Raw genomic sequence first — 19,049 nt, 5'->3', positions numbered from 1 at the left:
TAAAATGTGAAGGGGAAGGAAACTCTCCTTTAATCAGAATTTATGGTGAGGGAGTGGTAATTGTTTCCCAGTGTGCTGTCTGTGAAACATCATCAGAAAATGTGTTTAACAGAATATTTCATAGTTAAGTTTAGGAAATGTTACTTAATATATATATATTCTTACTCTCATTCCCCACAATGCATAATACAATTTACCATTTACCATATAAAGTGCTTAGAGTAGTGCAGGAAAGAAACCTGCTTTACTCTAAGCCAGGTTTTTCCCAATCTTAGTTGATAAATCTTTTTTCTACCTAAAAGAACTGTCCCCAATCTAGCTTGATCTTAAAAATCATCTAGGACTATTATGTTAAAACAAGATTCCCCGATCCCTTTATCAAAAACTTTAAGGGAGGGGTCGGGTAGCTTAACAGGTACATGAGGTGACACGATCAGAACAGTTGAGAAAATATTGACAAGCTAACATTTGGCCAGAAATACTTTCTTCTTTTGAAAATGTTTCAGGCCAGGCACGAGGGCTCATGCCTGTAATCCCAACACTTTGGGAGGCCAAGGCAGGCAGATCACCTGCAGTCAGGAGTTTGAGACCAGCCTGGCCAATATGGTGAAATTCTGTCTCTACTAAAAATACAAAAATTAGCTGAACGTGGTGGCAGATGCCTGTAATCTCAGCTACTCGGGAGGCCGAGGCAGGAGAATTGCTTGAACCTCGGAGGCAAAGGTTGCAGTGAGCCGAGATTGTGCCACTGCACTCCAGCCTGGGCAACAGAGCAAAACACCATCTTAAAAAAAAAAAAAAAAAAAGAAAATGTTTCTAAAAGTTTCTAGTTCAATTCCTACTTTACTAAGTTTCATACGCTGAATATTGATTCAAGGTCATTATTCTAAGCATTGTTATCCATTTACAGTCACCCCTGGGTCATCTGCAGGCGACTGGTATTTGGACAAACACCAAAATCTGTGCATGCTCAAGTCTCACAGTCAGAGCTGTAGAACCCACAGATACAGAAAAAGGCAGTTCTTGGTCATGCAGGTTTTGCATCCTGAAATATTGCGTTTTCGATCCATGTTCAATTGAAAACAATCCACATATAAGTGGACTAATGTGGCTCAGACCCAAGGTGTTCAGGGTCAACTGTGTAGTACTAAGGGTACAAAGAGTGTAGTATGGTTGAGTCTCTACTGGTCATGAGTATATCACAGCAGCAGTTTTTTTTTTTACCTTTTGGATTTTATTTTCACTAAGTTAACCATAATAATAACAACAATTATAATTACTGAGTTCTTAAATGTACTGTCTCCCATAGTTTTCACAACAACCTTATGAGAAAAGTACTGCCTTTATTTTTCCCATTTTGAGGAAATGAAGAAGCCAGCCATGCAAGTTTAAGTAACTTGCCCTAAGTCAGCGTCTCAAGCTCAGCACTACTGGACAACTGGGCCCGGTAATTCTTTACTGGAGGGGTAGAGGGGCTGTCCTGTGTACCACAGGACAGTTAGCAGGAGTCATGTCTTTACCCACAAGATGCTAATAGCAGCCCCCGTCCAGTGGTGATAACTAAAATGTCTCCAAACCTTGCCAAATGTGCCCTGGGGGCAAAATCAACGGAGAAGCACTGTTCTAAGTGATGCTGGAGATGAGAGTCGAGAAGCCAGGGTTCTGGCTGAGGTCTTACCACTGCAAAGGCGCCACGGCCCCCTCCCAAGAGAAGGCATCAAGCCCCCTTTGCATGCTCCAAGCAAAGGAGCCGGCAGGAGCTCTTGCTTCTGTCACACACACAGTCTGTCAGCACTGCAGACAGGCCTGAAGCTTGACAAATATCAAAGTGAGATAAAGCTGTACCAAGTGCCAGCAATTTCTGACACAGAGTAATCCTTCAATACAAGTAATGCCCTGTGTAACTTTCTTCCTATCCTAACGGTTCCAGTTGCACATATGAGAGATTCTCAATCTCCTCACTTAAAAACGAATCACAGAAAAAGCCTTCGCCTACAACGGCATATCTAACACATTAGACACCCAGGAAGGATCATTTTTTAACACACCCTCCATGTATGAAAAAAATTATTTTCAGTAAGAGTTACGTAAAAATAAGTAACTATTATTTTCTTGATTTGTTCTTTAGTTTTAAAACAACTGTCTTAAATGTGATAAATTTTAATTTTACAGATATTATTTTTGCACTTACCAAGCAAAAATATTACACCTCATGGTTTGCATTCTGTTTCACTGTTGTAATTTTTAAGGACTCTTGGACAAAAACTCCAAGTGATCACACAGAGTGACAAATATAGTCATCAGTAACACTATCATTTATTTCAAATCTATGGTTTAAAAACAGATACATGCAATACTACAGAGTTAAATACACAAGACTGTCCTAAGCAAGCTTTCTGAACAATTCTAAAGTCTTAAGAAGTTACTCTGGAAATGAATGCAAGCAGCTGAATCCCCATGTGTTTAGGGCTAACTATATAACCAGGAGTGTCAGATTTAACCTCCATGTTGCATACAGTATTTCTTTTTTTTTTTTTTTTTGAGATGGAGTCTCACTCTGTCACCCAGGCTGGAGTGCAATGGCACGATCTCAGCTCACCGCAACCTCCACCTCCCGGGTTCAAGCAATTCTCCTGTCTCAGCCCACCCCCTCCAGTAGCTGGGATTACAGGCACGCGCCACCACATCCAGCTAGCTAATTTTTTGTATTTTTAGTAGAGACGGGGTTTCACCATGTTGGCCAGGCTGGTCTCAAACTCCTGACCTCAGGTGATCCACCCGCCTCAGCCTCCCAAAGTGCTGGGATTACAGGCATGAGCCATGGCACTCGGCCTACAGTATCTATTGAAGGCTAAGTACTCAAGAAGTACTCATTTGAAGCTTACATATATATTATTAAAACTCAATAAAGCAATTATTTATAACACCAACAAAAGATTTTGGGGGAAAGAATATTACCGACATTGTTTAGAACTGCAGGCAAAATTCTAGACATTTAGACTTTACAGGCAGACTTCTGGATGCTTTTATTACTGTTATTAAATCGTCCACAGACAAGGCACCCCTCATCACCAGCACTGGAGCAGACCACTCTCACCACCCCAGCCTTGGGATGCCGCTGTCTGCCTATCAGAGTTAAAATGGTACTCAGACGCTTCAAGCCCAGAAAGTCAGTTGCAAAAGAATCAAAAGAATAAAGGAAAGAGAAAAGCCACAGAAAATCACAATGAAAGAAACAATGAAGGAGTGAGATCTCTTGGTTCCACTTCCAACCTGACCTCAGCTGACCGTGTATGTCACGCAAACTTTAAAACTTCTCCAGGCAGTGCGGCAGAGAGGGTGAAGTCACAGGCGGCTGGCTGCGGACTGGGAGACCCCAGGCAAGGTTCTTAATCTCTCTGGGCCTGTCAGTTTTCTTATCTTCAAGAGAGGAAATATGTTTGTATCTACCTCCAAGAGGCTATTGGGAGGTGATAAAAGTAAAGCATGTGAAGTGCTCTATATGTGATAGTTGTACCTGGGCAATATCTTAAAATTACAAAATCTGGGTGAAATACAGAGACTCATCGTACTATTATTTTTAATTCTGTATAGTTTTGAAACTTTTTGAAATAAATGTTTGAAGTTAGTTATTATCAGGTTCCTTAAATACAACACATACGAGAAATAATCACCTCCAAGGTCTCTTTGGGCTTTAAAACTCTCTGATATATTCCACACTGGAAGGAGAGGATTCCCAGGTGGAAATCAGGAGAGAAAGGGAAAGACATTAGAGAAATAAGCTGTGACCACCAGTCACCTCAAGTAATCACTGCATAATCAATGTTTCACACATAAATGCTTCAATGATTGGACCCTGAGCTGACTCCAAGCATTCATTACAAAATACAAACCAAAATGGGAGCAGCACTTCCAGATCCAAGCCCTCAGGGATCTAAGACTGGTACCTGGCAGCCTCCTTAACCCAGTATCTGTTGGAGTTCAAGTCCTACTCGCTTCCAAAACAACATCTTCCAAGTGTAACCTAACCAATATCTGGGACAGTGTTCCAAGTCCAAACGTTCGAATCACAAAGTAGTCCTCCCATACAAACCGTTGACTAGTTCACATTTTTTTACTGCGCTGTGTGGAATGCTTCATATGACAGCCTGGGACTGATGAGTACTAAAATTCCTGGAGATGACGACTATGTTTCTCCTCCTTGTGTGGTAAAATGGGATTTCAAAGCCTCTAATAGACGGCTCCATCATCTGTTGGCCCAGCTAAGTTTCCTCCCAACAACTCTCAGGGTAAAAGGAAAGAAGGGGTAGGGGGCGGATAAAGGCAAAGGCAAGCAAGAGAGAATTCTCAGTAAAAGAAAGCAACAACCCTGCATTCAGGGCCTTCCTGCACCACGTTATCTTCTTTTCCCACAAGCTTCGCTTTGTTCCCAATAGGCCAACATTCTAAATCAGCTGAAACACATCACTTCGTCACCAGGAGGAAATGTGGAGTTCCAGGACATGCAGAGCTGTGATCATGCAGACTTCAGCTAAGTCAACAAGTTCTGCCAGTAGCTCACTCAATCACTTCCCTCGCTGGTTCTAAGTCTTGAATTTAGAATCAAATTGCTACTTGCTAGATCCGTTGAGAAAAGATGTCATTTCCTGTAATACAGAGTCTGGCTCCATTTCTGACATCTGACTGCTGTTTTCAGGCCTCACCACTCCCCACCTTCCCCTTCTGCCCCCATCTGGGCAAGCTGATAAGAAAGCCTGGGGCCCCCTCCTTTGGCACTTGCAGGAAGTTCAAACCATCCAGGTCCAGGGGGGCAGGGAAGGAAGCCCTCGACCAGCCCCAACCCCTAATCATGTAAAAGCCAAGCCAGTCTCCTTTCCCTGCTCTCTCAAGACACTTTTGGAGCCGAGAGCCTCCCTGCTCTCCCCCAAAAGCTTTACTATGTGAATAATTAACCTTTTCTTACTCTCTCAGTACATCGTGAGGTCTCATCAGGCTGACACGTGAACCAAACTTTGTGTGGGTCCATCCCACCTCTGTACAGTGGCAACAGCATTTCCCAAAGTAAAAGACCCTGCATACTCCTTTCAACCTTAATCCAAAAATGCGTTGGTGCATCAACTCCACCAACATCTCCCTTGACTCTGGCCATGAGAAACCTCTGTCTCAGCTTCTCACCAATAAAGCAAGCCTAGCGCAGTTGCAAACAAACCAGCATAAGTTAGGAAGCAGAGGCTCAGGACAGGCACCCATTCCACCCCTAACTAACCAGATGACTCTAGACAATTCCACTGCCATTTCTGGGTCTCATTTCCCTCACCCACTAAAGAAGTGTAACAGTACACCCTCTGTGCCTAACTAGTAATATCATGGTAAGGATCGAACGGGGCAGGATGTGGAACAGCACTCTGCAAGCCATCCTGACCCACACGTATTCTAACTCCCCCAGCACATCCCGGGCTCCATCTCCCTCGCCCAGCACTCAGCTCTGCTCTTCTACTGTCCTTCTAGCTCCGTGCTCAAACAGAAAAACCCTCCTAACTTTTCTCAACACACATACAGCCCACCCTAGCCAAAAAAGCAACCACCGAGGGCTCCGATAACCTCTTCTAGGAAGTCACCCATATAGACAACTTAGCACCAGCACTCTATTCTCACAAATTCTCCCAAAAAATCCTTTTTTCTTTTATATTGTAAAATAGTCAAGATCACACCTGCTGAAGCCAACCAAAAAGACACAGGCTCTCATCACACAGAAGTCAGAATTCTGGAAAACTCATATCTACCACCATGAGCTTGAAAGCTTCCCAATAATTAAGACTTCTGAGGAGGTCAGGGATGATATTAGCAAATGTGATTTTAGACAGAATAATGAAATGAGTCAATATTTGGAAGATCTGCATAACTTAGAGAACCAATACTTTTCCAAATGACAAAGCATGATGACACAAAATCTTGCATGTGGTAAAAGGTCCATTTAAAGTACAAGACAGATCAATAAACTTTAATATAAATGATTTCAGATTCCACAGTGCAACTAACTAACCTTTAATACATTACCATTTGTCACATTTTGAGGTAGTGTCAAAGAATATCCATGTTATCTTAAAAGTCCATAAAACAATACTTCTTTCTTTTCCAATCACATCTGTGTAAGGCTGAATTTTCTTCACATACTTTCATAAAGCAACATAGCACAAAAGACTGACACAGAAGCACATATGATGTTCTTGCTGCCTCCTACTAACCAGACATTAAAGATATAATAGAAATATAAGGTAATGCTACTGTTCTCACTTAATTTTTTGTTTTGAAGATTTTTTAAAATAAAAAATGTATGTTAACATATAATGGTTACATTATAATGTTATTTTTAAAATTAGTATATTTTAATTACAAGTTTTAATTTCTAATATGATAAATATCTACAGACATAATTCTTCTCTACAGTTTCCGTTATTGAGATGTAATTCACGACATCAAATTCACCACTTAAATATGTACAGTCATGCTTGCTTAATGACAAGGATATGTTCTGAGAAATGTATTGTTAGGTAATTTTGTTGCTGTGCAAACATCACAGAGTGTACTTACACAAACATAGTCATAGCCTACTTCACACTTGGTTATATGGGACAGGCTGTTGTTCGTAGGCTACAAATCTGTACAACATGTTAATCCCCTGAATATTATAGGCAATCATAACACAATGCTAAGTACTTGTGCATCTAAACGCAGAAAAGGTACAGTAAACATATGGTATAAAAGATTAAAAATGGTACACCTGCATAGGGTACCAATCATGCATGGAGCTTGCAGGACTGCAAGTTGCTCTAGGTCAGTCAGCAAGTGAGTGCTGAGTGAATGTGAAGGCTGAGGACATTACTGTACACTACTGTCAACTGTATAAACACTGTACACTTAGGCTACACTAAATATATATTTTTTTAAAAAAGTAATTATACTATGACATTACGGCAACACTCGGCGATAGGAATTTTTCAGTTCCATTATAATCTTATGGGACCACCATTGCATATGCAGTCAATCCTTGACCAAAACATCATTATGTGGTGCCTAACTTTACAATTCAGTGGTTTTTAGTACATTCACAAAGTTGTACAATCATCACTGCTATGTAATTCCAAAACATTTTCATCACCCTAAAAAGAAACCCCAAACCCTTCAACAGTCACTCCCATCCTCTTCTCCACCCATCTCTGGCAACTACTAACCTACTTCCTGTCTCTATTAGATTTCCCTGTTCTGGACACTTCATATAAGTGAAATCGTAATATATGTGGCTTTTTATGGCTGGCTTCTTTCACCTACCATAATGTTTTAAAGGTTCACCCATGTTGTATCAGGTATCACTACTTCCCTCCTTTTAATGGCTAAATAATACAGGCTGAGCATTCCTCATCTGAAATGCTTAGGACCAGGAATGTTCTGGATTAAAGGCTTTTTCAGATTTGGGAACATGTGCATTATATGCTTATCAGCTGGCCATCCCTAATACAAAAATCCAAAATCTGAAACGCTCCAATGAGCGTCTCCTTTGAGCATCATGTTGGCACTCAAAGTTTCAGATTTTGGAGCATTTCTGATTTGGGATTTTCAAATTAGGGATGCTCAACCTGTATCCCATTGTATGGATATACCACATTTTGTTTATCCATTCATCCATTGATGGACATTTGAGTTGTCTTCACCTTTTGGCTATCACAAATAATGCTGTGTACATTTGTGTATACATTTTTGTATAAACATGTTTTCAGTTATCTTCGGCATACACCTAAGAGTGGCACTGCTGGGTCATAAGGTAACTTCATGTTTAACTTTTTGACGAACTATCAAACTGTTTTCCTCAGTGGCTGCACCATTTTATACCAGCAATGTATGAGAGTTTCAATAATTTTTAACGCTATACATGGTGTCCTGTGACCAAAAAGTTTAATAACTGCTGTGCCAGGTTGAGGGATGCTGAGATAAAAGTCTCCTTCCGTATGAGGTCATCATGTGCTACAGGAGCTCAGGCTTAGAGACAGAATATCTGAGCCACGACCCCTCAGAGCTTCCAAGGCACAGTACAGGGAATGGCTTTACTGCACCCAGCCCACTCCAGGTATGAGCAGTCCTCCTTTCGGTGTCTTCCACTGGTGCCTGGGGCTCTCAAGCCACAATGCCCACCACTCTATTCTCACCCTTTTTTACTTCTCACCTCACTGTGTCTTCTCTTCCTCTTCCTTCTGCTGAGCTCCTTCCACACACCTGTCAGGTCATCACGCCTTCACCTCCTCTCCCTTCCTGATGCTAAGAACCTGCTTCACCTATAGACACAATTTCTCTCAACTCCTTGTAGGTTTTGTGCTGCTCCAGAATCCCAAGGGTAGACCCTTTGTGAGTGAGGTTTGCAATATTTATTACATCTGTGAGGCAGCAAAAACTAAGACTTCCCTATACTGAAAGCAAGCCTCTGGTGACTTCTGGAGAGAACAGTTTTCTTGAACTTCAGTACCCTACAAAATTCAAACAAGATGACTCAATACTTAGAACATTTCCCCATAACCTGTGAATACATTACTTCATATAGCAAATGGGAATTAAGGCTGCAGATGGAATTAAAGCTGCTGATCTGCTGGCTTCAAGGTAGAGAGATGAGCCCAGATTTTCCAGGTGGACCCAACATAATCACAAGGATCCTAAAAAGGGAGGCAGGAGAGCTAGAGAGAGAAGATGTGAGAACTCCATCTACTACTGCTGGCTTTAAAGATGGAGGAAGGGCCTGAAGCCAAGGAATGTGAGCAACTTCTAGAAGCAAGGAAAAGGCAAGAAAATAGATTCTCCCCTAGACCCCACAACAGCAAACACAGCCTACTCAAAGCCTGATTTCTGCCCACTGAGTCCTGTGTCAGACCTCCAACCTACAGCACTATACAATAATAAATGTGTGTTGTTTATGCCACCAATTCTGTGGTAATTTGTTACGGCATCAATAGAAAATTAACACAGTATAAGTCCTTCTTTAAAAAAAAATGTACTTTAAAGAATCGCCCCCTCCCTAGTCTCATACCCCAACTCATTTCATAAGACAGAGGCCCTGACCTGGCCACACTCTTTTCCCTTGAGATGGTCAACTTCCTTTCTTACAGTCTGAGAACGCTTTTTTCCATCAAATGACAAGCATCCGAGAAGCTGCATAGTATCACTTAGTGACAAGTGTTGACAATTTGCCTCTGTCTTCTCTGCATCCTCATTTTAACAATCCAAAATTTCTTCCATGGACAATTAGTTCATTTTCCATCCCCTTTTTTTCTCACTATCTTTAACATATTTACCTACTTTTCAGAGACACGTATATTAGAATCTCTAGTATGCTATAAATACAAAATGATTCAGAGTTTATATTCATAAACATGGACACACTTGACAAACCAAGAACAGTTCACAAAGACCACAGTTGCATCACCATTCAATGGAATACTTTTAACTGGCTCAATGAGGAAACCATATCCCACCTGCAACTGCAAAACATCTCCATACAATATATTGGTTGAAAGTGTCATTTGTCCCTAGTCTCTACAACAAATAAGACACATTTTACAGCACTAAAAATTAATATGTACTCATTTATCACAAGATGAGAGATAAAACCCCTGTGACTGGCCGTGGAGATCAATAGGACACTCTGACGAAACATTTATATTGGTTTGTCAAGTTCTCCAAGAGCAAGCTTCTTTTCCTGTTTCCTATGAGGAGACATCTGTGTTCCTACTGAGAAACTGGAAGGATTGGCTACCTGGAAACAATGTCAAATGCATTAAAATAATAAAAAAAATTAACCCCATGGTATCATTCCATCTCTGGCTAAACTATATAATATGTACACTTCACACAACTGTTGCACTGAAACTTCTAGGCCTCACCATTTGTTCTACAAAGGAAAGGGCCAAAAATATAAATCATTCAATATGTCCAGAGTTCTGTGGGCAAAAACAATGCAAAGGGGCTTTAATTGGGAACACGCTATAAGCTGCACCTCTTGCTATAAATGTTGTGAACACCTTATTATGTGTCATTTCCAACCAGTTCCCAATTTTCAAAAAACTGTACAAAATGATACTTCCTTCTATGCAATTAACATGAAAAAAGTTATTTGTATGGGGCACTTTAGAAAACAAGTTAATACAGCTGACCTTTGAACAACTCAGGGGTTAGGAGAAACAACCCCTTCATGGAGTTGAAAATCTATGTGTAACTTTTGACTCCCCAAAAACTTAACTAATAGCTGACTGTTGACTACAACCCTTACCTATAACACAGTCAATTAATACATATTTTGTATATGTATATACTATATTCATACAACAAAGTAAGCTACTGAAAAGAAACTGCTATTAAGAAAAATCATAAGGAAGGGAAAATAGATTTACTATTCATTAAGTGAAAGTGGATCATTATAAAGGTCTTCATCCTAGGCATCCTCAGGTTGAAGGCAGATGAGGAAGAAGAGGGGTTGGTTTTGCTATCTCCAGGGGAGCAGAGGCATAAGAAAATCCATGTATAAGTGGACCCAGTTATAAGAGGTATGCCGTTCCTCTTTACTATATATATAGACCCATGTTAGAAATACAAAGTAAAGTACACCATCCTTGCCCTCAACATAAGTGGGGTGGGAGGTGAGCACACTCCTCCACCACTCACCATCCATCCAGGTGCTCAACCCAACACTGCTGGGTGGCAAGGAATCCACTGCTGACAGCTGCAGCATGGTCTACTAAGCACCTACAATGGAGTCAGGCCTAGGTCAAATGCTTTACAGGCTTTGTCTCATTTATTCTCCTAACAGCCCTAAGAAGTAGGTTTCATTATCCCCACTCTGTAAATTAATTAAGTGAATAGAGAGACAGGATGCAATCACCCAAAACCGCACCAGGAAGAAGCAGGGCCAGGATTCAAACTCAAGTTTGCCTGACTCAGGCTTGTCTTCTGATACTTCATTAAGTTTTCTTACTACATTTTATTACATTTAAAATTATCCCTGGATTTTAAAATCCTTTCAGTTTACAATCTAGCAGAGAAAATAAGAGCATGAATAAAATAACCACAACTGGCCAGGCATGGTGCCTCACACCTATAATCCCAGCACTTTGGGAGGCTGAGGCAGGTGGATAACCTGAAGTCAGGAGTTTGAGACCAACCTGGCCAACATGATGAAACCCTGTCTCTACAAAAATACAAAAATTAGCCAGGTGTGGTGGCAGGCGCCTGTAATGCCAGCTACTTGGGAGGCTGAGGCAGGACAATCGCTTGAACCCAGGAGGTGGAGGTTGCAGTGAGCTGAGATCGCGCCATTGTACTCTAGCCTGGGCAGCAAGAGCGAAACTCCGTCTCAAAATAAATAAATAAATAAAAATGAACACAACTGTAAGTAGTAGTTCTCTATGAAATGGGATACACAGTTAACTGACACAGAACAGACACAAAGGAGGAAGGTGGGGCAGGAAGGGCTGATGTCCAGCAAAAGTACAAGACAGAGTGAGCAAAGGCACGTAATCGGGAAACAATGTAGGGAGTGCTCAGAGAATGACAAGTGGAACAGAGAGTCTGAGAGGGCCAAGAGTGAGAGAAAGACCAGAGCTGAGCCACACTTCATGCATGACCTCCGCACACCCTGGAAGGCCCAAGGCTGATCCCAGGGACTCAGAGTGAATCGTCTAAGGATTCACAGGACTAAGACCACAGAAGACTGACTTTAGGAAGAGTAATCTTTGCAGAAACAATTCAGGCTGGCCCATGCGCACTGCTAACGCATGAAATTCCTCTCCTAATCGACAGAAAAAAATGAAGCCACCTGAATGCAGCCACTCCTCCCTGCTGTCCCCTCCTCTCCTTCCTCACTGTCAGGGTGAATGGGACCCCTGGAGTTCCCCCATTCTTTCCCTCCTTCTCCAGAGTGACTCCTTTCATTATTTTGAATCTCTCCCTCTAACCTGGGCTTCATCCTCTGAGCCTTCAAAGCACATATGCATCTGCCAGTTGCAGGAAAATGTAAATATAAAACACAGTACCTGCCTTTTCACACCCCAGTCTCACACAGGAGTGGTCTGCCCTTGTTGCTGCATCCTTTGTAACCTTGAACGTCAGTAATTCAGCTTCTGTCCCCATTGGAATCTTTCAGAAACACACCAGACTGCCATCAATCACTCATCAAATGCAATGAAACTTGCTCAGTCTTCATGGACTTGCTTAAGAACTCAGAATTGCTGATCATCCTCTTTATCTTGAAGTTCTTTCCTCCTCTGACTTCTGTGGCTGCTGCTTCTGGTTCCTGCCCTAGCTCTGACCACCCTTCTTGGTTTTCGCTTCTCCCCGTGTCTCACAGACACAAATGCCACATGGCCCAGGGCCTCCACCCTGTGCCCCAGCTTCCCATGCCATGGGAACAGTTACAGCATCTCTACTGTGCCCCAGTCCTCCTCCCAAGCTGAGGCCTCACGTTAAAACTGTAGGGAGGACGAAAGCACCTGTCACCAACAGCCAGACTTGGTTGGAAAGGTCAGTATGAGACATTTAGAAAGGCAGGTGGAGGTGAGATCATGGAGAACCTCACATACAAGGGAAGATCAGTGAAGGTCACTGAGAAGGAAAGTGACTTGTTCAAAGGAGTGTGGATGGACAACTAGTCTGGAAGGATTGTGAAAGACGGACCTAAAAGCAAAGAGATAAAGGCAAGGAAGACAACTAATCCAGGCTCAGTAAACCAAGGCAGGAACTAGTGTGGCCACAACTGAAACAGAAAGGAAGGAGAGGTCTCTTGAGAGTCCAAGTTAAATAACAAAGAAGTATCAGCTGATACTCTGTCCAGGTCACCTCTCATCCATCAGCCACTACACAGGTATCACGTTGCTTCTGTATCCCAGCACTGGGCTGGGCGGTGGTACTACCAACATGATCCATATAGTCCCTGCTTTGAAGGGACACACAGGCTACGTGGAGAAGTCAAGAAAAGAAATCCAGCCCTCTTAAAACCATTTCAAAGAACAGCAAGTAAAATAACCTAACAGACAATCAATAATGAACAGGTTTTAAGAGTTTTATCCTGGCTAGGTGCAGTGGCTCACGCCTCTAATCCCAGCACTTTGGGAGGCCAAGGCGGACGGATCACTGGGTCAGGAGATCGAGACCATCCTGGCTAACACGGTGAAACCCCGTCTCTACTAAAAATACAAAAAATTAGCCGGGCGTGGTGGCAGGCGCCTGTAGTCTCAGCTACTTGGGAGGCTGAGGCAGGAGAATGGCATGAACCCAGGAGGCGGAGCTTGTAGCAAGCCAAGATGGCCCCACTGCACTCCAGCCTGGGCGAAAGTGCGAGACTCCATCTCAAAAAAAAAAAAAAAAAATAGTTTTATCCAAGATCAGATAGTTAACCAAAGGAAGAAAAGTGTTGTAATAGGGAAAATACTTCACACTACCTGGCCAGTCTCTGGAATAACTGCACACAATAAAAACAGAGCCAGAGAAGATTCCTAGTCATTATCATCCAAGGTCTATAGTTAGCTAAATTTATAATGACAATGTTCAATTTAGGCTTCATACTTAGCCTGTTTCCAGGCACAGAGCAAGTATACATAAACACCAAAAGAATATGGATGAGGAACAGCTGGGCGCGGTGGCTCACGCCTGTAATCCCAACACTTTGGGAGGCCGAAGCGGGCGGATCATGAGGTCAGGAGATCAAGACCATCCTGGCTAACACGGTGAAACCCCGTCTCTACTAAAAATACAAAAAATTAGCCGGGCGTGGTGGCAGGCACCTGTAGTCCCAGCTACTCCGGAGGCTGAGGCAGGAGAATGGAGTGAACCTGGGAGGCGGAGCTTGCAGTGAGCCGAGATCGCGCCACTGCACTCCAGCCTGGGCAACAATGTGAGACTCCGTCTCAAGAAAAAAAAAAAAAATCATGGATGAGGGATACATGGATATGTCTAACAAATAATTTACTGTATATGTATATGCATATGTATATGCTTGAGGGTACTCTCAAGCTCATACCCTCACCGTGAAACTCTGGGGTTACTGTGAAGCCTGTATGAACTAAAGCAGTCAGTGATTCTCAAACTTTAAGGCTTACTAAAAAATGCATGTCCTCCCATCTGATCCCTGAATATTTAAATAGTCATCCAGGTAATTAATTCTAATGCAGAGAAAAAACAGGTCGCCTTTTTAAATGTTCTTAAAAGTGGTTTACAAAATTTGGAGTTAAACGAGTCTTCATTCAAATACACTTTATTAAGATATTTGGTCACCTCTAATAAAAATATTGATTAGAAATTAAAATTTATGAGGTCCAATCTACAAAATATTCACATATATTTAGATAATGTGCAGAACAAGAAACATTAAGCAGCATATTATTAGGCTTAATCTCAGAAATTTTCCACTGCAAATTTGTATGTATCTTCAGCTCACTTAAGTGGCTGGTTCAGCACACTAATAAAAATCCTATGATAATCTCAGGCAAGATAAACTTAAATAGGGAAGAGCCTCAATGGAGTAGTTTTCTCAAAAAGGATATATTAAGCCAAGAATGTATTCTCTTAATTTATATACTCATGACTCTTACACATAAAAAGTTGACTGGAATTTCTTCTGTGTCTTCTGAAAGCAAGAATGCAAGTTCTCGGGGATTACAAAAACAGCTGTTTAAGTCTTTCCTAAGACCACAACTTCCCTAAACTGTGTGGAGCTTTGCAAATGTGGTAACAAATCCATCAGTGAAACCAAACAATGTTCATGCCCTTAATAGTTTGGCAGATGCCTCTTGCAGGAGGAAATACGGTCCAAGGTCACAAGTGGGACCTCAAGCCTCACCGTCCTGCTCTGTTCCTGTCCCGCTGATGCTCACACAGGAGTGGAAATCAGGACGGGCACAGTCACCAGCACCTCACACACTCTTAATGAATGCTGTCCACAGTCTACTGCAAGGTCATTTCAGCCTGAATATTTATCAATCCAGACTGCTTTTTGAATGTTTGACCCTGGACTACTTCCACAGAGCAAGCAGGACAGATCTCCACGATGTAAATCACCAGGAAGTTCCTCGGAGTAATAGGCAGGTTACTGCTGCTCCTTCCTGTACATGAGAAAAGTGGAGAAACTGAACAACTTCTGAAGCCAAATAGTGATAAGATCTCAGAAGTGAGCAGTGGAAGTACAGAGACCCTGCTCATTAGGCCCAGCCCCACCCTCCCAGCCTCACTTCCTCTGGTACCTCCGAGCACTGGTTAAGGAAAGCCAAGGAAAAGGAACTCTGCAGCCCCTTTGAGGATCTAGACTCTCCACATCAGAAAGCTTCTACCTTATTCCCAAGTTGGAAGGGCACTCCTGTGCCGCACCGCCCACCCCACAGCAGCCTGCCCTGACGCCTGGGGCCGGGCTGTAGAGCAGTCAATGCCGGAAAGAGTCACCCAGGCGCTGACACCCCCAGGAGTCGTCACTGTGTCTCTGGAGAGCACTCCAAAAACGCCACGAAATGTGGATGCGAACAGTCCAACCTGGGAATGGTTTCACTAGCAGAGGTGTGCCTGTGACATCTGAACAGAGTATAAAATGACAACCGCCATGTACCACATACATGAGAATAACAACATGAGCACTTGGTAGCAGATAAAGAATGGCAAAAAAGTTTAAGATAATTTTACATTAGAAAAACTAATAAAAGCCTACCAGTTCAGCTGAAAATGCTTTTTTCCCCCTGCAAATTAGAAAAAGATTATGATTATTCTATTTTAGTACAAAGCAGTTTCTGCAAATGAAAAACACTGGGACACAGTCCATAAATTAATACTAAAGCTGAGGATGGAACTTGAAGCCCAGAAAACTGAACAAGACTCACCGAAGGTCACGCAGCTAAAGACTATGCACACATTATGCCAGGTCTCCAGATTTCTGGGCAGGTGTTTTTCCACTACAAAGCTGATTTCCCAAATAAGCAGTTCTCGTTGTTCTAACGACCTCCAGGCAGAAAGACTCCACAGCCTCAATTGTAATCAATTGCAGACTCTATCCAATCTTTCAAAAGTTTCCTAGCATATGCACCTAAATCATTCTTCAGAGAATTTTAACTCGTTTCTAACAGCCTTCCAAGTATGAGCCAAACACCTTAAGCCAGCATTTACACTCCAAAGTTTTTAAAGAGGTGTAGGAGAGGGGCAGTATGTATGTGACTACTTCTTGTGCCTCATTAGGAGTATAGGCAAAATTAGAGGTCCCATGAGAGTCAGTTTTGTTAAATGAAATATTTCACATCCAGTAATTCAGACATGCCTTTTTCAGGTTTAGGAAAATTACTTTTGTTTAACTGCAGACCTGCAACAGTCTCTAAGGGGAAGAGGCACTGACATGGGCGCATGCTGACAACCCTACCCAGCTCCCAAAGACATTGCTCCAGGCAGCGGCAGGAAGGTATGCTCTCACAAAGTGACTTCTATGGCGGAGGCCACCCTGGGAAGTCAGCGGCTTTCAGATCTGCATTCCAGAGAGGTTTAACCTGTCCCAACTTTTAAAGTGTCTGTTTTATTCTATAAAATCCATGAGATGTAGACCCATGTTATCTCACAAGAAATGACCTTTACCTAACAATATTATTAATAATAACTAATATTTATTGAGCACATCTACTTGTACCAAGCACTTTACCTTATTTCATTTTACACCCAAAACAATTCTACAAGGTAGACATTTTTACTGTCCCATTTTACAGAGAAGGAAGATAGGCACCAGGCCCAAGGCTCCCAGCTAGTGCGTGGTGGAACACTATAAAATAGAATACTATACAGTCTATAAAATAGAATACTATATGGTCTATAAAATAGAATACTATAAAGTCATAAAGTAGTATAAAGTCATAAAGTATAGTCATAAAGTAGTCTATAAAATAGAATACTATACAGTCATTAAAAACAATGAGACAGAAATATGTTTACTGACATGAAAAAATTTATGTGAAAAAAAGCATGTTTTAAAGTGGTACCCAAAGAGTACCTCTCACAAAAGGCAACCCAAAAGCAAGGAATCAGCATGGTAACATCATTTCCACACCAAGTCAATTAAAATGCTTATAAAGGGAATTTTATATGAGAACAACAGACAATTCAGTTATACTGTAAATGTCTGTGTCCATTCCCTCCTTTCACACTTAAATTGGCATTCCAGGTAGACCATTCAAGGAATTAGCAATGGTAGCCCTCAATCTGTGCTGCCTAATACAGAAGCCTCTAGCCACATGTGGATATCTAAATTTATTCTTTAAAATTAAGTAAGATTTAAAATTCAGTTCTTCAGTCACACTAGCTACGTTCCAAATGTTTGACTGCCACATGTGGCTAGTGACTACCGCATTGGACAGTGCAGATATATAACATTTCCATCATCACAGAAAGCTCTAATAACAGTGCTGCTGTAGAACAAAAAGAGTGGAGTTCCAAGAGGGTAAAATGGGGTAGAACTAGTGAAGACCGGAAATGCAGCCCAAATGTCCAGGTGAATGTCCACATTCAGCTACAGCATGGGCCTAGGGAAAGCAACTGCTGAAAAACCTTGGAGTCTCCTATCTCTGTTAATACAGATAGCACCAATAACTTACAATAAACATAAATCAAGAACACAAGTAATATCCTTTAAAGTTGAAATCTGCAAATATTAGACTTAGTCCAATGATGCAGGAACCACACAAAGATCTGTACTATTCTTTAGAAATAAATTCAGAGCCAGTTCACTTATTTTTTAAAACACTCATTTCTTAAATTTAGATTCAACTCAGAAAGTCTGATCACTCAATTTATACATGAAGCCCCAAATCACATGCTGGTGTTTCCAAAATAAAAGAATCTAATTTATTCTCAAAAGGCAAATGATTGCCACCATCTCATCAAGGAAACAAATGTGTAACAAGCTAAAATGCAATTCTGTGATATTTTTAGAAAGCCAATCACCTCATTTAGAAGCACACACTGCATGTATGTTTGCAAATTGGTATCTGTCGTGTATTTACGCATATATTCATAACACAGAAAAAGAAAAAGAAGTCTGCATTTACTAAACATACTCTAACAGCATCTTCATCCTCATGAGATACAGCAACAACTCTCAATTTTTCAGGTCAATGAAAATGAACAAGGATTTCAACCATCCAAATAGAAGAGAATCTCTGTCCATTCCCTAGACACACACAAATCACTTGTCTCTGGTTTTGCAATATACACTAATAACTTTGTAGCTGTTGAGTTAGTCTAATCATTTTTTAGCTTCTTATTTTGAAATAATTTTCAGATAACAGAAGAACTGTGAAAATAGTTCAGTTCCCATATACCCTTTACCCAGCTTCCTCTAAGGTTAATACCTTATATAGCCATAAGTTTCTAAACTAAAAAATTAACATTGGTACAATACTATCCACTAAAGATTTTACTTATATTTCTAACCATTTTCTTTTCACCTAATATTATACTAAACTGGCAGTTTCTAAGCATACAAAGATTAAATGGAAAGAAGTGACAATCTCAAAACCCATCAAAGTTAACCAAAAACATCCTAATTTGCAATAGGTAATCCAGGAGCAGGTAACATACAAATAAATGAGAACTTTAGCTCTTGCTGTTTATTCTTCTGCAATTTTTTATTTTTAATATTCAACATTTTTTCAAGTAGTAGTAGGAAACAGAAATAAATGTCTCCTCATTTTGAATTTGGAAAACAAAGAAGAAATGAATCTATGTATTGGCTTTAAGATATTAATACTGTAGTAAAAACAGCAACCACTTTTTTAAAGACACAAAGCAAGTCTTTATATCATGAGGACAAGTTAAATATAAATATATCTTCTTCTCTAGCTGAGTATCAAATTTATGTTACTCTTGCTTTCTTTCAATTTCAAAAGTCCTCCAGTGAAGATAACCAATGTCCTACAGAAAAAATAGCCTATCTCATTTATACTCCATAAAGTTACCAGCTCAATAAACATTACCAGATTAAGTTTGAGACAGGACTGGCT

The 19,049-nt window shown here is 41.1% G+C and overlaps 1 protein-coding gene across 8 annotated transcripts in view; it reads right to left on the bottom strand.

Annotated features, from left to right (window-relative positions):
* CCNY (cyclin Y) overlaps positions 1 to 19,049 on the bottom strand; it is a 305,685-nt gene that overhangs the window by 171,492 nt on the left and 115,144 nt on the right. Inside the window, exon 3 of one of the 8 annotated variants that reach the window (XM_054435229.2) lies at positions 15,725 to 15,752. The exons of the other annotated variants lie outside the window; for them this stretch is intronic. The gene's annotated coding sequence lies outside the window, so the exon portion shown is untranslated. The remainder of the gene's footprint in view (positions 1 to 15,724; positions 15,753 to 19,049) is intronic. 8 annotated transcript variants of the gene reach the window in all.

Source organism: Pongo pygmaeus, chromosome 8 (genome assembly GCF_028885625.2).
Source record: "Pongo pygmaeus isolate AG05252 chromosome 8, NHGRI_mPonPyg2-v2.0_pri, whole genome shotgun sequence".
Taxonomy (NCBI): domain Eukaryota; kingdom Metazoa; phylum Chordata; class Mammalia; order Primates; family Hominidae; genus Pongo; species Pongo pygmaeus.
This window is presented reverse-complemented; position numbering and strand designations above follow the sequence as displayed.